The sequence below is a fragment of the Cervus elaphus genome, chromosome 7, assembly GCF_910594005.1.
Source record: "Cervus elaphus chromosome 7, mCerEla1.1, whole genome shotgun sequence".
NCBI classification, from domain to species: Eukaryota; Metazoa; Chordata; class Mammalia; order Artiodactyla; family Cervidae; genus Cervus; species Cervus elaphus.
In genome coordinates, this window is record NC_057821.1 from 31348170 (window position 1) to 31372707 (window position 24538).

Genomic DNA, 24538 nt, shown 5'->3' on the forward strand with positions numbered 1-24538 from the left:
CCGACTCTTTGCGATCCCATGGACTGCAGCACGCCAGGGTTCTCTGTCCTACACTGTCTCCGGAGATTGCCCAGACTCAGGTCCGTTGAGTCACTGACGCTATCTAACCGTTTCATCCTCTGCCGCACTTTCTCCTTTTGCCTTCAATCTCTCCCAGCACCAGGGTCTTTTCCAATGGGTCGGCTCTTCACATCAAAAAGCATGTATTGGTGGCATTTCAAATGAAGTTTTCCATACCTGAATTTCAGATATCAAGAATTCATATATCACAACAACTTTGTGTCATGTGTTTTCTCTAAAAGCAGCAGCCCAAGGCTCCAGTGAGATTCGAACTCACGACCCCTGGTTTACGAGACCAGTGCTCTAACCCCTGAGCTACGGAGCCCCAACAGTTCAGTTTTTAACTCCTTGTCTTAAAGCAGATTATACACTGAAATCGTTAGGGTTTCATTGCTTTATTTTGATTGGTTTCTGGAAAATTTGACACCCTATTATCAACCCCTTTTCGATTTTCTGATCTGTGGTCAAACAAATTCCCTCACTCTCTGATAGTTTTAACATCATGTTCGATTGGCTTTTGACAAAGGAAATACAGGACCCCTAATCCACCTCTGAGAGTTTTGCCTGAAAATCCAGAGCAGTCGAGGGTCAGAGGTTGCACGTTGACGAGAGTGGGGAATGAACAGCTTGCCCATCCGCTAAGATGCGAGGTTTCCGGGTGAGGGCTGCGGGGACACTTGATTTTAGTTACAGTCACGCCCTCTGCTCTGCAGTATATTCCGCACTGATTTTCCAGGCTTCATTTCTTAGAGCCTTGCGGGAAAACACCCGAGATCTCTCTCAAATTCCTGGATATCAGTTATCAGAAGGGAGACTGAGATTTGAGGATAAGGAAGAGGTCAGCAGGAACAAGAAAATGGAGCGACTTCCCTGAAACTGAAGCCGAAGAGAGGCTCTGCCTGTTTGTAGCCTTGTCTTTGAGGCTGAAATACCTTTTAAAGCCTCGATCCAGGGCGTAAAGAAAGTGCTCTGTTTCTCCCTCCCCACTGGGTATGGCTGAAATCCAAATACAAAAACTCTGTCTAAAGAAGCTGTGGCAAAGATATCAGAAAATTTGTTAATTTCCACCCAGGTAAAGGAACTGCGTGGAGAAGGAAACAGCAACCCACTCCAGTCTTCTCGCCGGGGAAATCCGATGAACAGAGGAGCCTGGCAGTCCATGGGGTCACAAAGAGTCAGACAGGAGTGCACTGAGCACCCAAAGTCACACACATATAAATATGAGCACACTGATCCCTGAGTCAGACACTGAGCACACAAAAGGGCTGCGAGGGACACACACACACACACACACACACACACACACACACACACACACACACACAATCTGTTTAAGGACTCAGCTCAGACCAGCAACAGCAATAATGTAAAGAGACCTGGTGAGGAAGAAAATTCAACTACAAATTCTAGGTCTCCAGTCCCAGATCAGAGACCCTGTGCTCCTGACACAAAGCAAGGATTGTTTTGCTGTCTACTTTCAGGATTTGATAGCTGGCTCATTAAAAAATGACTCTTAATTAAAAACAAAAAGCAAAACCAAAAGCAAGTCGACTACCGGCAAATTCAAGTAACTCATTAAAAACAACTCAGCAAAATAAGATTCATTGGTGAAGTGGGGAATCCAGTTTCTATGCTTTGGTCGCAATCTGGAATACAGCTCTCCCATCATTCAGAGGAGAAGCTGCAGAATCTATGAAAAGCCAGCCAGCCCGCTCTCTTAAAAGTCTCACTGGGTAAAAAGGTAACACACTCTACCTCCCTCTCTCCAAAGTCACATATGGGCAAAATAATGTTCCTATGACCTCAGTTCAGCCACTCGGTCGTGTCCGACTCATTGCAGCCCCATAGACTGCAGCACGCCAGGCTTCCCTATCCATCACCAGCTCCTGGAGCTTGCTCAAACTCATGTCCATTGAGTCAGTGAAGCCATCCAACCATCTCATCCTCTGTTGTCCCCTTCTCCTCCTGCCTTCAATCTTTTCCAGAATCAGGGTTTTTCCCAAGGAGTCAGTTCTTCACATCAGGTGGCCAAAGTATTGGAGCTTCAGCTTCAGCATCAGTCCTTCCAATGAATATTCAGGACTGATTGATTTCCTTTAGGATTGACTGGTTTTAATTCCTTGCAGTCTCAGGGACTCTCAAGAGTCTTCTCCAACACCACAGTTCAAAAGCATCAATTCTTTGGTGCTCAGCTTTCTTTATGGTACAACTCTCACATCAGTCACCATCTACAGTGATTCTGGAGCCCAAGAAAATAAAGTCTCTCACTGTTTCCATTGTTTTCACATCTATTTGCCATGAAATGATGGGATCAGATGCCATTATTTTAGTTTTTTGAATGTTTAGTTTTAAGCCAGCTTTTTCAATCTCTTCTTTCACTTTCATCAAGAGGCTCTTTAGCTCCTCTTTGCTTTTTGCCATAAGGGTGATGTCATCTGCATATCTGAGGTTATTGATATTTTTCTTGGCAAACTTGATTACAGTTTGTGCTTCATCAGACTGGCATTTCACCTGATGTAGTCTGCATATAAGTTTTTAAAAAGCAGGGTGAAAATATACAGCTTTGATGTACTCCTTTCCTGATTTGGAACCAATCTGTTGCTCCATGTCCAGTTCCAACTGTTGCTTCTTGACCTGCATACAGATTTCTCAGGAGGCAGGTCAGGTGGTCTGATATTCCCATTTCTGTAAGAATTTCCACAGTTTGTATTGTGATCCATACAGTCAAAGGCTTTAGTGTAGTCAATGAAGCAGAAGTAGATGTTTTTCTGGAATTCTTTTGCTTTTCCTATGATCCAACGGATGTTGGCAGTTTGATCTCTTATGACTTACAGTGTCATAAACAAAAATATAGAGAAACACAACAAAACAGGAAATGGACATATTAATGAAGTTGAGAGTGAGGGGAGTGAAAGAAACGTGAGGTCAATTTTATCATTGTTACTCATCAGTAACTTCCTAAACTTCTTGGATGAAAAGTCTTCCTCCTGCCTTCTGGAGGAGCCAGTTTGTTCAGATTCTCCATAATCCTAAACTTGCCTGTCCAGGAGGGCCTCTCTGCTGAAGCTCCTCCTCATCACCTGAGTATCAGAGAAGAAAGGGATGTGGTCTCAAGAAAGATCAGAAACTCCCAGAAAGTCTGTGATTTGCAGTTTTCACAGATTTCATCCTATATTTAGGTACAGTATTCACCTCTGATTTTCTTGCACCTAAAGAAATGTATAAGCTCAGTGAAATATGGTGAGACAGGCAACAGGAAGAAACTGTCTTCAGAACTTTTCAGTAACAGTCTTCTCAAGGTCTTTCCAGTTTCTGTCTGGTGTCCAGCCCCAAAGTCACATGCTATAGAGTTTGTTCCCATTTTTAGGTAACAAAATTTGCATTATCCACTAATCCTCATGAATTTACTATCTCTCAGTCCCAAGTTCACCCTTTTTGCCTGCTTTGTGGAAATGGTATGAATCCTTTAAATAATTTTCTTTTAATTGGCACCGAAGCTGTGCAGTAGAGAATAGTGGAGAATCATTGCAGGGGGAAAGGAGATTTGCATCCTGGTTCCCCTGCATTACTTGGCCTGCTGCTTCCCCAGGGCCTGCCTCCTACACAGGCATGGCTTCCGCCTGCTTCAGGCTCCAGCAGCCAGCAGCAGCCACCAAATTCCCCCGGTGGGCATCCCCCTTGAGTGTTTTCTAGTGGAGAACTCTCAGTGAGAGACGTCTCTAGGAAGAGTTTTCCAAGAAGCACTGGAAAAATGACCTTCAGCTAGTTCCAGAGGGCAAATTTCAAGCAAGTTCTGCTGGCACAACCCCACAGAAATTTCTTTGCTCTTCAGTGAATCATGCCCAAGCCTTCCCCATCAAGGTCTGGATCTTAGCTAGGGGTAGGGTGAAGTATAGAGGGCTCTTCCTTCTGTGCTTTATCTCAGCCATGGATGAGGGGCACTTCCTAAGGTGCTTTAGCAGTCTTAAGAGTAGTGATTTGCTATTCTTATATTTGTTAGTATTCTTTTTACTTTTTACTCATCAATTCCTTGTTTCTCCAACCCCATCTTTAGTTAACAATTCCATATATTACACTCTCCCTATTCATTATAAGCAATATACTTTCTGGGGATATAATGTACAACTTGACAACTGTAGTTAACAATACTGTATTGTATATTTTAAAGTTACTAAGAGAGTAGATCTTAAAAGTTCTCATCACAAGGAAAAGCAATTTGTAACTTTGTGAGGTGATAGATGTTAATTAAACTAATTATGGTAATCATTTTGCAGTATATACATATATCAAACCATTATGTTGTATACCTTAAACTTATATAGTATTATATGTCAAATATATCTCAATTAAACTGGAAAAATAAATAAACAACTTTTCCTGTCGTTATTCGTTCTTCTCTCCTGATTGGACCAAGACTGATCCATACCTAACTATTGCTACATAACAAATCATAATAAAACTTAATGGCTTAATTTAACACCTATAATTTATTTGGGTTCTATAGATTTGTTGGTTCTCACAGAGTTTGGACCGAGCACAGTGGGGACAGCTTGTCTCTGCTCCATGATTTCTGGAAACTCAAGTGGAAGACTATAAGACCAGTGGGAGGAAATCATCTGAAGAATAGGTTACTCAAATGTATGGCAGTTGTTGCTGGCTGTGGGCTGGAGTCCTCAGGTATTTTCCATGTGGTGTCTCCCTGTAGTTTAGTTTGGGCTTCCTTACAGTATGGTGGTTGGGTTCTGGGGACAAATGTCTTGAGAGAAAAGTATTGAAAGTTTCTATCACCTTTTACAACCTAGCTTTGGAAAGTCATATAGCATCCCTTCCATAGTAGGCACAGGTCTAACCAGATTCAAGGGGAGGGAGCATAGACCCCCACCTCCAGAAGGAATGTCTCAAAATTGCATTAAAAGAAAAATACATGACATGAGATATATTGGTATGGCCGTTCTTAGAAAATACAATCTATGACAGGTTTTTTTCTTAATGTCTTAATTCTAACCACTTAGAAGCCTCTATATCCTTAGATTTCATTTATCCAATGTTCCCTGGACTTATAAAAAAAAATTGAGACATTAAAATAAGTTTGCATTAATATTAAACAGGTGTCTAGGGAACATATTACCCAGAGGTTCATGAAATATTGACTGTGCTGGGCCCTGCAAGAATTGGTATATTAAAGAAAATTGAATTACAGCATATTTCAGTTGTGATTTCTTGCTTACATTACATTTTCATAATATCCATTTTCAAGTACCCCAAATATTTTAAACCTGTTTTCAGAGGTTTTCATTTCTACAAAAAGTACATAAATAGACTTCAAAGGTGTATAGAAATATACCTATGCTTCAAGCTATAGAAAACATTAATGCAAAAATTCAACATATGTATATGTTAAAATACACACTCAATATTGCATACTTTGTAAACATATTATTAGTATAGAGAAAAAATGATCACAATAAAAAGAGTAAAATCTACAAACAATAACATTATTTTTAAGAGATGCTTTCCATTTGCATTGGGTAATTGATGAGAAAATTACAAATTTAAAAGTGATGATTCTCTAATTCAAGTGTCCTATAGATTTGGACCTTCAGAGCCTAACTATAGAAACTTGGTGATACTCCAAATTATTGGAGGTTTTAATTTCTTCTCTCCTTTAATCCCAAAGTAATCATTGCAACAAAAGCATTTTATTTTTTCCCCCTTTGTCTATTTCATTTTCCATCACTTAAACATATTTTCACTCATATAAATGTAAACATTATGTTTCAGAATTGCTGCGGTCACCCCAGAGGGGTAATATTTCCTGGAAAGCCTCTGAGAGCTCTAGAGAGAAGAAAGGCAAGATTATTACTGAAGAGCACAGGCAACCCTGCAGGGCAGAAAACAGTGACGGGTGGAATGAATGATTTAAGTACGGCTTCAGGCGCTGAAATCAGAGTCTGGATGGGTTGAGAACAAGGGGAATGACCCTCTCTCGTCCAGAGCAGTGGGGTTGACCATTTATTCACTTAAAGTTTCCACCGATCCCGAGGCAGCATCGAACTGGACCTGCTTAATGAAGGTTTGAATCACAAAGAAAACAGTGACCCTGGGGTCCAGGTCACAGGTGGGGTTCCAGGCCAGAGGAAGAAATTTGTGAGGCCGGGTCCCTGTTCTGGCGGGCGGGGGGCGGAAGGCAGGGGACTGGACCGGGAGCTCTGGTTGGTAGGGGTGGGGCGGAACAGTGTCTCTCAACACCCTACCACCCTGTCTCCAGGGCAAAAAGAATTATTCAGGTCTGCGTTAACGCTCGTATTCTGCTACCTTTCTGTTTCTCAGTCTGAACTCACGACTCCCACCCAGTCCGACAAATTTCAGAAACTTTTCTTCTGGGACGCAGCTATACGCCAGCCCCTCAGAGTCTATAGAAAAACACTTTCAAACACTAGGGTGGAGGTGTCAGGATGGCCGAGTGGTCTAAGGCGCCAGACTCAAGCTTCTGCTTCCCGCCGTTGGGGCTTCTGGTCTCCGAATGGAGGCGTGGGTTCGAATCCCACTTCTGACATATCTTCGTTTTGTTCTTACGACGTTCAGATATTTCCCGGCCCTGACCAATATTCGAAAGTGAGAATTCCCCGGTCAAAGAATCCTGGAATACTTTCAGAATCATGTGGAGGTAACCTTCAGTACTGCCTTCTGAGATCCCCTCCTCCTAGAAAAAAAGTATCATAACAAGTTGTGGTCTTTTCCTTAGTGAGTCAACTGATGAGTCATCCACATTTGGTTGTTGGGTGTTTATTGCAGAGAGAATGAATGAAATCCTCACCGCTTTACTGTACACGGAAAAGAATCTGTTACAAAGCTCTCACAAAGTATTTCCTTGTCATCTTCTTATGTCATCTCTAAAATCTAAGAGGGTAAGTCCTTCAAGACTATGACACTGCTGAAAATATTTTTAGGTTATCAAAAGGAAATGCTCATACTGTTAAAACTGAGTAAAATTGAGCTTGCTCTGAGATTTCTTTTCAAAATGATTTGATGTAGATATCTTTTCTTTATTTTTATTAAGGTTAAAAAAAAAATGCCTTCTGTGAAGAGCTACATAAGCTAGGTAAAATGTTGGTCTTAAAGTTAAGACTTCCAAATTTTGCAGCTTTGACATTAAATGAATTTTTCTTCCCGTATAGCTTTTAAATCATTACACAGCAATCTTCCTCCTAGGAATGTATCTCAGTGAGATTCCAGCTCAACTCCATGGTTGGCCTTGTCTAAGTGTAGGATTTTGCAGTACCACATTATTGCAGGCAAGCTAGATATCCACCAGGTATACTTCAGTGGCCACCCATGAATTTCATACTATGTAGCAGCTGCACATAGGAGCAGATGTGAATGTAGCAAGACAATAGATTTTTCAAACTGTGTTGAGTAAAATAAAAAAATATCAGTGCCAATGAAAATCACACAAATCAACAGCACTTTTTTTGAGGGTAATTTCTTTTCTAAAGAACATTAAATCCTTCAGAGAGGATCTATATGTTTTGGGGAGAAGAAAGAGATAGATACAGGTTGTGACAAAGAAAAAGTGTTTCTAAAAAAAAAAAAGAAAAAGTGTTTCTGAAACAAAGTATGCATGGACCAATAACCAAAATGAGCCCTGAACTACTGAGGGTGATTAATTATCCTCTTGAACCCAAAATCACTTTCCCATCATTAAATTTCACTTTTTTCACTCTCACCTCTGCAGATTCCTAAACATCCACCACTCTTTCCTGTCCTGCATTTCCCCTGAAATCATGAAATTCCAAATTATTTTTCTCCCTTCTCCATTTTCATCTTCTTCCAACCATTGTTTCAGATTGAGACTGTTTATTTTCCTGTTACTGGTTTTATCTTCTGTTCCAATACATTCCTAGTATATTTTGAGCTAAATGGGGAAATCTAAAAAGTAAAATAAAATAAAAATCATTTTAAAATGTTTTCTCCCCTTTATAAAGTATCCAACACCTGGGCAGGATGCTGAGTACTAAGCTCTGAGGATCCTTCTTCTAGCCAGGAAACTGTTACAGAGCTTGATTTGTAACAACTTAGGAAATGATGGTCTGAGAGTTTGCCACTTTCCCCAATGTGTCATTTCTTACTTAACCTCAGAGATGGTACTATAGGTACTGTGATGCTGTCTTTAAATCAAAAGGCAAAACCAGAAACTGTGTACTTACTCTTTTGGATATCTTTCTCACTAATACGAAAATACAAAGGCTACAAATCGATTCCAGTGGGGTTTATTAGTATTATTATTATTGCTTCCATTTTGTTTCTTTCAGTTCCTCCATGTGGGGAAAAGCAGTGAATTTTCCAGTAACTTTCCCACTAGAAAAAACTAGGACTGTGTGGGAGCTTCTTAAATTGAGCTACCACTAAGAAAGTCTGGGTCCTTTTCATTGGTGTGGTCATGCAGAACATTGTTTGATTTGCCAGTGGTGAGGCCATGTTCCCCCAGCGCATAACAGTCTGGCTTGAGGTCTCTCTAGGAAAGGGAGGGCTTTCTGGTTTGTATTTTTGATATTAAGTCAAGTTCCTGGGTTTCATTAAGATAAACAGGCTGACAGAGTAAGGAACAACCTTCAAATGGTAATCCACTGCCTCTTTCTCTCTGGGAAGAGGGAGTCATCGGTGGCAAAGAGATTTTTTTAAAATGTGCCCAGTTGTGTGTGGGAATACTCCAGATTCTCTAATTGGGAATTTCCATTTGTCAAATGCTTGGCTGGTGGTTGTAGAGATGACTTATTAGTGTCTCTTGCAGGGATACCAGGACCTTCCTGAGTATAGACCTGGGTGGAGCAGCTGGTGGGGACTGTCTTTAGAGGTAGAAAGAACCCAACTACAGAATAAGGGAGGATACTCAAGGTGGAAAGGCAAGAGTGAGATGAAAGACACGTGTGCCAAGAACAAAACTGAGTCTTGTCAGAAGTGGGATTCGAACCCACGCCTCCATTCGGAGACCAGAAGTCCCAAGAGAGGGAAGATAGAATCTTGAGTCTGGCGCCTTAGACCACTCGGCCATCCTGACATGACACTGTCAAGATCTCAGTATTAACAACTCAGTCAATGACTGAAGCCTGTTCTGAGAGGAAAAGGAACAGTTATTTCTAGAAATTACAGGAGTAAACCAAGAATTATCTGCAAAGCCAAAAGACGAGAAAGTAGTAATTTAATGGTAAAGAGGTGTGCTGGGAGACAGAGTTGATGCTGCTTTGAAGACTGGGAGCCCACCTCACGTACCTTGAGTCTTTTTCTCCCACTCCATCCCTGCTGACCGTGAGTTACACATTACACAAACAACCTTAAGAAACAGAGGATTTAGGATACAGATTTTATCAGCATGTGTTGCAGCTATTGTCTTTCAGGAGCTTTGCCCAGTGCTCACAGTATCTCACAGTATTTTATCTTAACAAGTTTTATTAATGGGGACTGGGCCTGTGTGTGAGACTTCAGGTCCCTATACAATAATATTTTCAGCATCGTCACAGTTCCTGCAAGGTCCACTGCTTTCTCCCCTCTCCTCTCTTCCCTTTCCTTCCGTTGCTATTTTTCTCTTGCTCTAACTTATTTTCCCCTTTGCATTCTTTCAGTCTGTGCTTAAAGAAGGGATGTGAAGTGAAGAGGCAGGACATGGTTTATTATAAGACTCATAAAAAGAGAAACATAGAGCACGGAGGACTAGAATAAGGTCTTGGTCTTGGTATAAAGTCTCTATTGAGTTTTTTAAAATGTTGTTGATGTTGTGGTTAAAAATCCCTCCTGCTTTGGTTAAGGTGAGAGATGTTCATCCAATGTTTTCTTTCTATTCTGTCTGATAATAGTTTTTAGTTATTCTTCCAAACTAACAGACTTCAGAAATTTTTCATTGCCTGCAGAAGACAACTCAAACACATATGCATGAACCAGCAAACAGCTATTTAAAGATCCATTTTGTGTGCACATCAATCAGAAGTGAGTTGTTTCTTTTGCTCTGTTTTTGGTCTTCATGTAGAGAATCTGAAATACTTTTTTAAAGGCAATGCAGATTAGGAGAAAACATGAGGATCTTGAATCAGGTGTGTATGTTTGAATTCAAGCTTCATCATTTACAAAAGTGTGATGTTTTGATATTTTACATTATTTTGACCATCTGTGAACATTTCTTTCATCTGTAAATTTAGAGGGCAATCCCTACCTCAAGACTGTTGAGAGTTTTAAAAAAATTTATGTAGGTGCTTTCCCTAGCAAACCATGTGACAAGTAGCAGTCACTCAAAATACCATTCACCTTCATGTTTGTATTTGTAACCTCTGGCATTTAGACAGTTTTGCAACAAACCAAATTCCCAACAAACCAAATTTGCCTTTTCTGAATTGTGGTGTCGAAATTTCCAAACACTTAGAAAATTTGCTGAGTCCTCCTTTTCTGCCAATTAATGATCTTTCAAACTTAACAGCTTCCCCCTTCCTCTTAGTCAAATCCTCTGTCATTTAGCTCTTGACATCCTACTCATGACTTCTTTATCCCTCTTTTAAACTCTCCAAACATATTGCTGTTATTAATCAGATAAAAAGTTGAAAACTCAACTTCCAAACAAATATAAGATGAACATAGTCCCATTCCTTGAGTGTGGAATTATGTGTGATATTTTTAATGAAAAGATCTTGATTTTAATATAGTCACAGTTGTCAATCTTTGTCTTTATAGTTGGATTTTTCTGTTTTATTTCAAAGTTCTTTTATACCTTTGGTTCCTAAATATATTCTTCATTGGTATCCTTTAAATGTTTATATTTTGTCTCCTCCCTGGAATAAAATTCACTTCATGGTCAATTCTGTACAATTCAGTTCAGATGACTACAAAAAAAAAAAAAAAGTCTTCATTGAGCTTCTGAAGAGTTTTATAAAAGGCCATTAACACCACCAAGGCCCGGACCCCAATAGTACCTCATTGAATTTACAATCCTTCCTTCTAAGGTCTTCCTGGGAGAACACTCAGGACTAAAAATTTTTGGCTTACAAGACCTTGGGCCAATGATTCTCTTTTTGCAGGTGGTAATTTTATTCTGTTAATGTAGTTGGGGAGGTTACTGGAAATGAAAATATCCGAGGAAGTGATGATTCCATGGTTTCTGTCTTAAGAAAGAGGTTAAGACAAAGTTTGCGGCTTGTGTAGCAGAGAGGGGGGAAAAAAAGGTAAGATTAGAGCCCTGCAGAATTCAGAGGGGATATGAGAAGGAAAGAACAGCTCAGAATAGGATTGATCAATCATCTTCTGAGGTAGACCTGTGCAGCAAAAATCACACTTCTTGATTTTGAATGTTGGTGCCTAGGTTCATCTCAAGAAACTCGAGTTCTCTCTGCCCTTGGAAAATGATGATTTCTGGTTCCTAAGGTGTTTGGAGCATTGATAATCTATTTTCATAAAAATCCACTTAAATGTTTCATCTCTCCAATAAACAACACTTTTGATGTCCAAGACTTAAAAAAGAGAGAGGGAGAGCAGTACAAATCATACAAAAGAATGTGGCATATAACCATGAAAATGAAAGGAGAGGAATCTGGTTTTGAATAAACAGGTAACAGGTGTTGTCTGCTGAAGTGTGAACAAAGAATCCAGCTATGGTAAATCACCGTGGGCTTCATATCTCCCTTAACTCTTCAAGTGACAATTCTCAAAAGTATTTGCTTTTCCTTCTCTTCCCCCAAGTCTTCAGGCTTTCCAGGCGGCGCGACCGTGCAGTGCCCCTGCCCTGTCCCTGGCCTTGCCATTGACGAGGAGGAGCTAAGGAGTTCCAACTTCAGAGTCCGGGATTGAGCAGCGGGAGGCTTGGGAGGGCGGGTGCGGGAGGGGAGGAGTCTGAGTTTTAATTCATCCCTAGAAATCGGTGTAGGAGAAGCTAAGGGGTGGAATACCAAGTTCCTGAGAAAGGATTTCAGAGCTTCAGTTTCCTTAAGTAAATTGCAAAAGTGGAGACGCCTTAGAGATTTGCGTGCAGGTGGCAATTTTGAGAAGGCGATGAGGGGCCGACTCAGAATGAAAGACGTAAGTTAGAGGAAGTGAGTGGGAAAAGGGAAGCAAGAGGAATTGATAGACACGGATGTCTACTAATCTTTATACAAATTAATGAGATTGAAGAAAACACCAAAGAGCTAGGAGCAGAGTGGCGCAGCGGAAGCGTGCTGGGCCCATAACCCAGAGGTCGATGGATCGAAACCATCCTCTGCTAGTGTCATATTTTCCTTCTACAAGCACGACACCAACACTCGTTATTCTCTTCCTCAAATTCCAATATTTCCACAAGAATACTATGCAGAGGCAACTAAATTGAAATACTCATGACCGTGACACAATTTGTTTGCCTTTCTTGTTTTCTTTGATCTTGATGAAAATTGGCCTCAATCAAATATGTCGTTTTAAAGCTCACAATATATTGGGAAACAATGCAACATCTTAATTATCGTCTATATGCAGTGACTCTACCACTGCTTTTTTGCTTATACAGACATGCTTACCAGTCTTGAAGAGCAGGACACTATGGTCCTTCCCCATCTTCCCGGCTTGCCTTTTGTCTGTAGAGAAACTTTAGCCAAACAATAAATTTAATCGAGAGAAGTGAGCAAATGCAGAAGCAAAGGAAAACAGTCAAACAGGACAAATAATAATAATTTAGCAATTAAGCAAAGTGAGGAAGCTGAGTCATATCCTTTGATATGTAGGTACTGAAACCCCCATCAGGTAGAAGAAGTTAACTGCATGTTGACCAGACTGTAGCGATGACAGAAGCTGCCACAATTCTGAGAACTGGCCTCAAAGAAACGGGAACAAACTGACCTTGGCACTAAAGATTGGCTGTACTCAATCAAGATGATGCTGATCAGACCACTGAATGACCGAGTTCAAGATGGCTGTCAGAGCTGCCAGTGCTGTTTCTGCATATAGCCCCCTCCCTCCACCTATCCATCCCTGAAATGCCCCTTTAAAAGCTCTTGCCCACTGATTGTCAGTGGGGGAATTTGGCCTTTGGACACAAGTCCGCCTTGGGTTGTCGGCCTACAGAATAAAGCAAGCTTTCCTTTCCACTAACTTTACCTATAGAGTATTGGTTTTAGAGCTGCGAGCAGCTGAATCCCACTTTCCTAATAGTCTCATGAACAAATGAAGACCTGCCCTTACAGAGGCAGGGGATACAGTTTCAACTGCCTGATCCTTCCTGTCTTTATAAGTAGAATAGAGCTCAAGATAAAACATGGAGTTGAAAAATAAAAAAAAAAACCATGGAGTTGAAAAGTAGAATAGGAAGGGGCAAATGCGGACTTTCTGAATTGGCAAATGGGAGGTTGGAAAGATGCAGGAGAGAGTGGAGGGGAAAGAAGACTGGGGAGAGTGAAGAAAAAGCCTGTGAAGGAAAGATGAAGATGCGCGTGCTGAAAGTGAGATGTATGAATATTTTGAATAAGTGGGTTTTCTGGGAGTTCCTTTCCTGGATGGAAGCACCACTTCAAAGTGGGTGCCAATTTTGTTTCTTGCTCTGGCATGAAAATTCCAGGAAACCCCAACTCTGAAAGAAAACACTGGAGGAAACAATGGGGAATGACCCTCCTCCTCCTTGTATCACAATCTTCATTCCTTACCCAATCTTTGATTTTCCTGCAGTTCTTCCCACTTACTGAAGTCATTGGTGAAACAGAATCAAAGCCCCCTGAAAGACCCAAGTAATTTCAAAAACTATTACTAGAATCCCTCCGGTGTTCTTATTTTATATAATGAGGTAGACACCCTGTCAGAGGGCCTGGGTAGCTCAGTCGGTAGAGCATCAGACTTTTAATCTGAGGGTCCAGGGTTCAAGTCCCTGTTCAGGCGCTAAGGCTTTATTTTGTTTTCAGTATTTACCTAAAAACTACTTCGATAACAGCCCATTTAAGAATGCCTCTGAAAGTGAGGAAGCCTTAACAGCCAAATCAAGCAAAGTCACTGCCCCAAAATAGTTTACCGTTTAGTTTTTCATCAATTTTGCTTTCCCAATATTAACAAAAACTCTTCCCCAAGTTTCTAAGAGGAATCAAAAAAGGGCATCATTTAAAAGTAATAAACTTGTGACAGATTAATTAAGAAGTAAGCCATTTAAAAGGTCTCTGAAAATGATTCATTAATCTGGGAGTGGAAGGGAACAATTTGGGTGGACTCGATGTGATAGTAGTAGGAGGTGGGACCTTTGAGAAGTGATTGGGTCCTGAGTTAATTTCTCATAAATAGAAATAGTGCCCTTTCAAAGGAGACCCCAGGGAGTTCTCTGTCCCTTCTGCCATGTGAGGCAACAGTGAGAAGACAACAGTCTATAAACCAGGAAGCTCTCACCCAACAAAGAACCTGAACCATGAATATTTGCCTTTGAGGTGTTTGATGCCTGTCTTTGTCTAGAGATTCTCTTGTTTCTTTAGACTGAACACCAAAAACCTCCCTTCCATCTCACCCATAAGCAATTTTAATCAGTACATTTACACCTTTTAACGTATACTTTCGTGCAGTTAACTATATTTATGCACATAACACCTCATCTTTCATCCTTAATTTTAGTGGGTTAAATATTGTAGGCAGGAATTTGTGTCTACCTAGAACTTCTGAATGTGATCTTGCTTGGAAACAGGTTTTTGCAGATGTAATTAGTTACATTAAGATGAGATCATTCATACTGGATTAGGGTGGAGACTAAACCCTACCACTGGTAGGTAGCCTTACAAGGCAGAACACTAGGAGGCAGACAGAAAGAAGAAAGTCATATGTGGACAGAGGCAAAGACTGGAATCATACAGCCACAGTCAAAAAATATAATGGATTTTGGGGTCCTCCAGAAGCTAAGAAGAAGCAAGGAAGGAGAGTCCTTCAGAGAGAGAATGGCCCTACCAATATCTTAATTCTGTTGTCCTAGTCTTCAGAACACAGAGACAGTAATAGCACACTAACATGAGATAAAGTTCCAGGGGAAAGTGATTCCTTGGGATGAATCTGGTTTTTTTCTTTCTTTCTTTTTTTTCCTAAAAATATGGAACGCTTCACGAATTTGCGTGTCATCCTTGCGCAGGGACCATGCTAATCTTCTCTGTATCGTCCCAATTTTAGTATATGTGCTGCCGAAGCGAGCACTGGGGTGAATGTAAAATAATGAATAAACTTGAAGAAAGGAAGTCGTTTTGAATGGAGGGAGGTTTTTGGTTTGTTTGCTTGTTTAAGTTTAATGCCTTCCTTGATATTAATGAACATTTCTTTGCTATTAGTGATAAAACTGTTTATAGCAATGTTGCAATTGATTGTGAGGCTGTCATTTTTAGATTTAGATAACATGAGGAATCCCTTTTGATGGACTGTTATTGTAAAGATTCTTACTGTATTCTTATCATAAAGATCCGTGAAATTCCCAGGAATTCACTGCCCAGAAAGAGCTCAGGGCACAACGTGTGAATGTCTCTTAACTGAGATTCTTTTAAGAGCTGTTGCCAGGTATTCCTCGTTAGTATAGTGGTGAGTATCCCCGCCTGTCACGCGGGAGACCGGGGTTCGATTCCCCGACGAGGAGGTTAAAGTGTTACCTTTTTCAGCCCGGCCTGTAACAAAGGAAATCTTTCTGCTCTCTTTTTGTTGTTCTAAGTTGAATTCTCCCGTGTTGACTTATTAGTGTGTTCACCGAGCAAGCAACTGCCTTCTGATGGAAACCCACGGCTGCTTTCTCTCTTGAGAGAAGTCAGATACAGCGCGTGGCGGGGGGGGGGGGTTCAAATTGTGCCCATTTGACTCGAAATATTCCAAGATCTTACAATAGGAATTTTCATTTGTCAAGTGAGGTGATGGAGATGTTGCTTGTACAGGAACCACCCTTAGAAAAGTCTCAGTGGTTCCCAAATTTTGGTGCACATTAGAATAACCTTTTTGTTCAGTCGCTGAGCCATGTCCGACTCTTCGCGACCTCACGTACTGCTGCACGCTAGGCTTCCCTGTCCTTCACTATCTCCCAGAGTTTGCTCAAACTCGTGTCCATTGACTCGGTGATGCCATTTAACCATTTCGTCCTCTGCTGCTCTCTTCTTTTCCCTTCAATCTTTCCCAGCTTCAGGGTCTTTTCCAATGAGATCGCTCTTCGCATCAGGCGACCAAAATATTGAAGCTTCACCTTCAGCATCAGCCCTTTCAATGAATATTCAGGGTTGATTTCCTTTAGGATGGATCGATGGGATCTCCTTGGCACTCTCAAGAGTCTTCTGCAACACCGCAACTGGAAAGCATCAGTTCTTCGGTGCTCAGCCTTTTTTTATGGTCCAACTTTCACATCCCCACTTGACTACTGGAAAAAACCATAACTTTGGCCATACAGACCTATGTCGGCAAAGTGAAAATTCCTGATGGAGGGGTGGCAATCCATACTAATTAAATTAGAATGTCCGGAGGTGGGAGCCAGGCTTCAGTAGGTATTTAAAATTCTCACCATGTAATTTCAATATGCCTCAAAGTTTCGGAGCAGCTGGCCATTTCTCTCTGGTTGGTTACTCTGACAATGTTACTAACGTATTCAAATTATTATTGTATTTAATATAAAATGTAAACTATTTGTAAAGCATTAAAAAAAAAACCCCACTAGGATCTAAATAGATCATATTGTTACTACACATTATGCAGCAACAACAAAAGTAACTTAGTGTTCCTCCTCCAAATCAGGTAGTCACCACAAGAGTGCCAAAGTGTGCAGTGGGGATGGTATAATTTCAGTTCATGTAAAACTATGGACATTTGCACTGACACCTTCCATAGCTCTAATTTGCCAAAGTACTTTAATTTTTATATGTAAAAAGGAAAACCTATAATGTTGGTTTAAAAAAAAGACTGATGAAGTTATTAGATCCTAGCTAACATAAGTTGTACAGTACACCTAAATATGTATTGTACAATGTGCTGGTTTTGTTTACACTTGGATGTTTTGAAATTTGGACATATACAGCTTGCTAAAATGTTTAAAATTTCAAAGTCTAGTGATTCTACATTTACTAATATATTTTTGAACTTTTTTATTTGGAAATAATTTCAAATATAAAAGAGGTTACAAAAATAAAAATTTTATAAGGAACACTCTATATCCAGATCCACCTTTCCTTCACATTTTACCCTGTCTTTATTGTTTTCTTCTATATCATATTTTTCTAAGTCATTTAAATATATTACATAAACCTCAATGTGTGTTTCCTTAGCGCCTGAACAGGGACTTGAACCCTGGACCCTCAGATTAAAAGTCTGATGCTCTACCGACTGAGCTATCCAGGCCCTGGTTTTGGGGGTTGAGTTGTCCTGTAAATAACTAAATCTCATTAGCAATTTTGATCTCCAGGAAGAACTGGAATAATACATAATTTTGGAAACAACCCGGGTCTTTCAAAAGTATGGCTCGACCACTTAAGTCATTTACTCACCAAACAGACCTCTGCACTGTACATTCTTTAAGTAGATTTTTAATTGTTGGGAAAATGAAGATTATTCCTAGAGTCAATTACTGCCGAAGAGGATTCACCAATCTCAGTTGAAGGAAATCGTATTTACTTCTCAGATAAGTTTAAAAAGAAGATGCACAAGGCTCCCTCACCAACCTGTGAGGGAACCTGGAAGAGATTTTTTTTTTTTTTTTTGTAAGGAACAGCTAAAGTAACTGAGAAGAATCTTCCAAAGAATGAAGAGATGGGCAAAGAAGATGAGTTTTCTAACCTTGACATAATGCAGAGGCATCAAATCTGGTTGTACCCTTCGGTGTTTCCCCCCTCAGTTTCAGAAATGAAATGTCTGGGAAGAAATCCAAGGCTTCCTCTAATTTTTTCCTCCACATTGTATCTAGCAGCCCAACTCCTACAAAGACAGGAATGGCTTGACAGTTAAGGAAATAGTACTCCTGGTTCATTCAGTGTTTATTGGTTCATGAGACAGTTTTTGAGCACCTGTAGAGAGATCACAGGAGCAAAATCCCAAAGCACAGGTGCAGAAAAGGAAGATAGAAAGCACTTGGTTCCATGAGGACTGCCACATTCAGGACTATGAATTTTTGAGTCAATAATCCTTAAATTATTTAAGGTATTATTTACTGTTTTTTCTGTATGTGAAGCCAAGTGCAATCCTGACCAAACATGAAGAAAATACTGATTCATATATTACCCGTAATACTAACTATTATGAAATCATGTGCAAATGCCATTTTATTGTATAAGTTACACAGAGAACTTCAGAAGTTAAATATGTAACAGATATATACCTGGAGAAAATATTTAGATATTACTAAATGTGGATCAGAGGTCATTTTGACTTGACCTAAAAAACAAACCATCCCTCCTGCAGTATTTTTTCCCCTGATGTCCAAGATATGTTTAAAATAAACATCCTTATTCTACCTCTGAGCTTTTAGGTACTTTTTCTGACTCTCAAGGTCATTGATAAGATAAAAATCAGAGGTGGAAAAAAAGATAGGATGAGAGCTTGGATGAGGCCTAGGGATGAAGGAATGGGTGGGAAGGGATGATATTTTTGATTTGGGAAAGGATGGAGACATGAGTTTGAATAAGCTCTGGGAGTTGGTGATGGACAGGGATGCCTGGCGTGCTGCAGCGCATGCAGTCGCATAGAGTCGGACACGACTGAGCAACTGAACTGAACTGGAGACAGGTTAAGTAAGGAGATTATATGTTGCACAATTTCTCTGCAGCTTTATAGGTTTCTTTGCCTTTATTCAAAAACATCTGGCTTTATCCTATTTTGTAAACTTTGCCCTTGCTATTCCCTCTGCCTGGAAATATCTACCCCAGATATTCACATGACTCAATCATTTTATTCTTCCAGGTCTTTGTTCAAATGCCACCCAAACCTTCAATAATAACAGTATTTCAGTCAGTTCAATCAATCAGTCATGTCTGACTCTTTGCGACCCCAGAGACTGCAGTATGCCAGGCCTCCCTGTCCATCACTAACTCCTGGAGCTTACTCAAACTCATGTCCATTGAGTCGGTGATGCCATCCAACCATCTCATCCTCTGTTGTCCCCTTCTCCTCCACCTTCAATCTTTCCCAGGATCAGGGTGTCTCCAAATGAGTTAGTTATTTGCATCAGGTGGCCAAAGTATTGGAATTCCAGCTTCAGCATCAGTCTTTCCAATGAATATTCAGAACTGATTTCCTTTAGGATGGACTGGTTGGATCTCCTTGCAGTCCAAGGGACTCTCAAGAGTCTTCTCCAACACCACAGTTCAAAAGCATCAATTCTTTGGCACTCAGCTTTCTTTATAGTCCAACTCTCACATCCATACATGACTACTGGGAAAACCATAGTCTTGACTAGACAGACCTTTGTTGGCAAACTAATGTATCTGCTTTTTAATGTCTCTGCTGTCTAGGTTGGTCATAACTTTTCTTCCAAGGAGTAAGTGTCTTTTAATTTCATGGCTTCAGTCACCATCTGCAGTGATTTTGGAGCCCCCCAAAATAAAGTCTGCCACTGTTTCCCCATCTATTCACCATGAAGTGATGGGACCAGATGCCATGATCTTAGTTTTCTGAATGCTAAGTTTTAAGCCAACTTTTCACTCTCCTCTTTCACTTTCATCAAGAGGCTCCTCAGTTCCTGTTTGCTTTCTGCAATAAGTGTAGTGTCATCTGCATATCTGAGGTTATTGATATTTCTTCCTGCAATCTTGATTCCAGCTTGTGCTTCATCCAGCCCAGTTTCTCATGATGTACTCTGCATATAAGTTAAATAAGCAGGGTGACAATATACAGCCTTGACGTACTCCTTTTCCAATTTGGAACCAGTCTGTTGTTCCTTGTCCAGTTCTGTTGCTCCTTGACCTGCATACAGATTTCTCAGGAGGCAGGTCAGGTGGTCTGGTATTCCCATCTCTTTCAGAATTTTCCACAGTTTGTTGTGATCCACACAGTCAAAGGCTTTGGCATAGTCAATAAAGCAAAAGTAGAGTTTTTTTTTTTAACTCTCTTGTTTTTTTGATGATCCAACAGATGTTGGCAATTTGATCTCTGGTTCCTCTGCCTTTTCTAAATCCAGCTTGAACATCTGGAAGTTCATGGTTCATGTACCACTGAAGTCTGGCTTGGAGAATTTTGAGCTTTACTTTGCTAGCGTGTGAGATGAGTGCAATTGTGCAGTAGTTTGAACATTCTTTAGCATTGCCTTTCTTTGGGATTGGAATGAAAACTGACCTTTTCCAGTCCTGTGGCCCCTGCTGAGTTTTCCAGATTTGCTGGCATATTGAGTGCAGCACTTTAACAGCATCATCTTTTAGGATTTGAAATAGCTCAACTGGAATTCCATCACCTCCACTAGCTTTGTTTGTAGTGATGCTTCCTAAGGCCCACTTGACTTCACATTCCAGGATATCTGGCTCTAGATGAGTGATCACACCATTGTGATTATCTGGACCCTGAAGATCTTTTTTTGTATAGCTCTTCTGTGTATTCTTGCCACCTCTTCTTAATATCTTCTGCTTCTATTAGGTCCATACCATTTCTCTCCTTTATTGTGCCCATCTTTGTATGAAATGTTCCCTTGGTATCTCTAATTTTCTTGAAGAGATCTCTAGTCCCTCCCATTCATTGTTGAAATCTCCCTTACATCCCATATCTCTTCTTTGCTTACTGTTTCTTTATGGCTTTTACCACCATCTAGCTCTCTGGATGTATATATTATGAGACAGAGAAAAGCAACCCTGGACATCCAGGAACTGAGCTGGCATTTACAGCTATGTCTTAATGTTTTCTTGTTGAATATAAACAATTTTCCAGAACATCAATATCAGACAAGACTTCTCTAATAGATTAAGACAGAAACAGGATAACTCTATGATCATGTCTGAACATAAACACAAGAACATTGTCCAAGCCAGAGAGTACCAAACATTTCCCTCTCCCACATCATACAAATGACTATGGTTTCTTTACTAATTTCAGCTCTATTTTTAGTTTGCCCTACCTTTAGGTAAGATTAAGATGTCCAACCACAGAATTACCCCCTACCTCCTGACAGTATATAAACCAATGCAAAGCCATACTGTCTTAAAACTGCCCCCAAATCACCTAACAAAAGTGGTCACCTAAAAAAAGATCACAACAAACTGTGGAAAATTCTTAAAGAGATAGGAATACCAGACAATCTTACTGCCTCCTGAGAAATCTTACATGCAGGTCAAGAAGCAACACTTAGAACTGGACATGGAACATCAGACTGGTTCTAAATTGGAAAAGAAGTACAATCAAGGTTGTATATTGTCACCCTGCTTATTTAACTTATATGCAGAATACATCATGCAAAATGCCAGGTTGGATGAAGCACAGGCTGGAATCAAGACTGCCGGGAAAAATATCAATAATCTCAGATATGCAGATGACACCACCCTTATGGCAGAAATCGAAGAGGAACTGAGGAGCCTCTTGATGAAAGTGAAAGAGGAGACTGAAAACGCTGACTTAAAACTCAACATTCAACGATCTACAATCATGGCATCTGGTCCCATCACTTCATGGCAAATAGGTAGGGAAACAATGGAAACCTTCTTTTCGTGGGCTCCAAAATCACTGCAGATGGTGACTGCAGCCATGAAATTAAAAGATGCTTGCTGCTTGGAAGAAAAACTGTGACCAACCTAGACAATATTTTTAAAAGCAGAGACATTACTTTGCCAACAAAGGTCTGTCTGGTCAAAGCTATGGTTTTTCCAGTAGTCATGTATGGGTGTGAGAGTTGGACTATAAAGAAAGTTGAGCACCGAAGAATTAATGCTTTTGAACTGTAGTGTTGGAGAAGACTCTTGAGAGTTCCTTGGACTGAAAGATCAAACCAGTCAATTCTAAGGGAAATCAATCCTGAATATTCATTGGAAGAACTAATGCTAAAGCTGAAGCCTCAATATTTTGGCTACCTGATGTGAAGAACTAACTCATTAGAAAAGACTCTGATGCTGAGAAAGATTGAAGGTAGGAGGAGAAGATGATGACAGAGGATGAGATGACTGGATGGCATCACCAATTCAATAGACATGAGTTTGAGCAAGCTCCCGGAGTTGGTGATGGACAGGGAAGCCTGACATGCTGCAATCCATGGGGTCACAAAGAGTCAGACATGACTGAGTGGCTGAACTGAGCTGAAAAAAGGTTACAAAGTCCACTTCTTATAATCACTTCTTTCTAACACTCTTACTGAGACACTCCACTGTTCTCTTGATGTGCATTCTCTCTTGCTGCAACAGTTAGCAAAACCAACTTTAGGAGTATGTTTTGGCACTCACTAACTTCATGTATTGTCACCTCCCCCTACTCAGACCCAACCACAGAATCTGAGCATCCATTAAATAAATATTGTTAAATAAATAAGTGAATAAATAGAATTGCTTTTTTTTCATAAGAAAGTAAAAGTTCACATTCTTGGGAAGTGGAGGTCAAGAAAGCAGTAAATAATATTTTAGGTTCTTAATTAGACAAAAGTTACAGACAAGTACAACAACAACACAAGTACAACCAACTCCCTTTCTACCATTGTCCATACACGAAGTAGCCTGCAATAACTGATTTACACTCGGTGTCTGCACTACTGGGAATCCTAATCATAGAAAATGGAAGCAAGGACAATATGAACTAGCTTGACTCAAAGTGGAAAATAAACGGTATATTAAAAACCTGTTACCTTTACCACAGGGACTGGAGGCTGGGGCGAGGGTGGAAAGAGAGACAAAGAGAAACTATTTGTTACTTGGTAACTGCCCTCAAGCATTTAAACTCCTACACCTATTATCCTGTGTCCTATATCGCATCCCCTTTTCCTAGGCCATTGGGAAGAGATTAATGGGAGAAAAGAGGAGGGAGAAAGACGCTACTGAAGAAAAAAAGAGATTATGGGGAGAAATGCCCGCCTGTACTCCTCGACGGACGGTTCTGATGTTTAAACAGGTTTACTGAAGGGGAGTTCTAGCCCTTCTCACTGACTCTCTCCTTCCCTATGCTACTTTTTAATTTATCGTGGGAATGAAAAAGCCTGAACACTGCGGGAAGCAGACTTAAGCAGTCTTCGAAACCAGCGCTAATTCGGTGCTGGGCTTCCCTGGTACCTTAGTTGGTAACGAATCTGCCTGCAATGCACAGACCCCTTTTCTTTGATTTACGGAACTCCCACACTAAGGGGACTGTTGGGCCATTGGGAGGCCGGCAGCGCGGTGCGGGAGCTTAAAAGAGCGTGCGGGGGTGCTGCTTCTCAGTATCCCCTGACTGGGCTCTCCAGCTGATTTTGTGCCATTGCAACAGCCTCCAGCATCCATCCACCAAAACTTGGCTTTTTTGCCTCTTTCCTTTTGCAATCGTTTTCAGAGCTTGCGTTTCACCCTATACACTCTAGATGTAATAGTAATCACATTGGTTGTTAACCACAGCGGCATGTTATACGTAATACAGCGACGAACATGTCAGGATGGCCGAGTGGTCTAAGGCGCCAGACTCAAGTTCCTACTTCCCCTAGTTGGGGTTTCTGGTCTCCGGTTGGAGGCGTGGGTTCGAATCCCACTTCTGACATGGTGTTCTTTTGTTCTTATGCTCAAATTCTGCAATTTCTGTCAGTAAATAGCCACCTTCTTAGGCTGTATTGCCAAATCTTACCCATTACCACTGATATCTTACCCTTTCTTCAGTTCAGTTCAGTCGCTCAGTCGGGTCCGACTCTTTGCGACTCCATGGACTGCAGCACGCCGGGTTTCCCGGTCCATCACCAGCTCCCGAAGCTTGCTCGTAAACTCATGTCCATCAAGTCGGTGATGCCATCCAACCATCTCGTCCTCTGTTGTCCCCTTCTCCTCCTGCCTTCAGTCACCCTTCTTAGACCAGTGCTGTTTAGATGTCTGCCTCTCATCACGCCTACCCTCCCTCCCACCTTTCCTTTTCGTTCTTTTTCTTTTTCAATAAAAATTGCCTGTTTATGAGAATCTACATGGAAGAATAGTAATATATCAGTATTAAAATGCAGGTCTTAACATATATGTGAAGTGATGGTTATAAATTTCTGTACTCAGTATTTTAACTGTTCTGTGAAGGTTAAGTTTTGAATATTCTTCCACAGATCTCAGGCTTGTCCCTCCCTCTCTGTTGTCCTCACCTGACTTTCTTTTTTTCTTCGTCTTACTCTTTCCTTTTTTTGCCTACCTTCTCCCATCACATGTTGCATTGCTAGCCAAAAGGTATCTGCTGTAAAGTGAAGAGGCTGGATATGATAGATATATTCTATGACATAAGACAAGAGAGTTGTGGGGGAGAGGAGAAGTAGAACAGTGATTCTTAACCAGGATTGATTTTTAAAAGCAAGTTGTTTTTATAAAAATAAAGAAAGGGAATGAGGGAGAGAGGGGAAGGAAGGAAGGAACTTGCCCCTAAGTGTGGCTCTACCTACCAGATCCTAAATTAT

General features: G+C 40.6%; 9 non-coding genes across 9 annotated transcripts; 5 read left to right on the top strand and 4 right to left on the bottom strand.

Annotated features, from left to right (window-relative positions):
• Nucleotides 1–312: 312 nt before the first annotated feature.
• TRNAT-CGU lies at nt 313–385 on the bottom strand. Its single transcript has one exon. It is a non-coding gene; the product is annotated as a tRNA-Thr (tRNA).
• Nucleotides 386–6509: 6124 nt separating this feature from the next.
• TRNAL-CAA lies at nt 6510–6616 on the top strand. Its single transcript has 2 exons — nt 6510–6547; nt 6571–6616. It is a non-coding gene; the product is annotated as a tRNA-Leu (tRNA).
• A 2394-nt stretch (nt 6617–9010) lies between these two features.
• Nucleotides 9011–9118, bottom strand: TRNAL-CAA. The gene is made up of 2 exons: nt 9081–9118; nt 9011–9056 (listed from the first exon to the last, which is right to left on the bottom strand). It is a non-coding gene; the product is annotated as a tRNA-Leu (tRNA).
• A 3108-nt stretch (nt 9119–12226) lies between these two features.
• Nucleotides 12227–12298, top strand: TRNAM-CAU. The gene has a single exon. It is a non-coding gene; the product is annotated as a tRNA-Met (tRNA).
• A 1561-nt stretch (nt 12299–13859) lies between these two features.
• TRNAK-UUU lies at nt 13860–13932 on the top strand. Its single transcript has one exon. It is a non-coding gene; the product is annotated as a tRNA-Lys (tRNA).
• Nucleotides 13933–15106: 1174 nt separating this feature from the next.
• On the bottom strand, nt 15107–15213 carry LOC122697945. The gene has a single exon (XR_006342266.1). It is a non-coding gene; the product is annotated as a U6 spliceosomal RNA (small nuclear RNA).
• Nucleotides 15214–15571: 358 nt separating this feature from the next.
• On the top strand, nt 15572–15643 carry TRNAD-GUC. Its single transcript has one exon. It is a non-coding gene; the product is annotated as a tRNA-Asp (tRNA).
• Nucleotides 15644–17303: 1660 nt separating this feature from the next.
• TRNAK-UUU lies at nt 17304–17376 on the bottom strand. Its single transcript has one exon. It is a non-coding gene; the product is annotated as a tRNA-Lys (tRNA).
• Nucleotides 17377–23548: 6172 nt separating this feature from the next.
• On the top strand, nt 23549–23655 carry TRNAL-CAA. Its single transcript has 2 exons — nt 23549–23586; nt 23610–23655. It is a non-coding gene; the product is annotated as a tRNA-Leu (tRNA).
• Nucleotides 23656–24538: the final 883 nt, after the last annotated feature.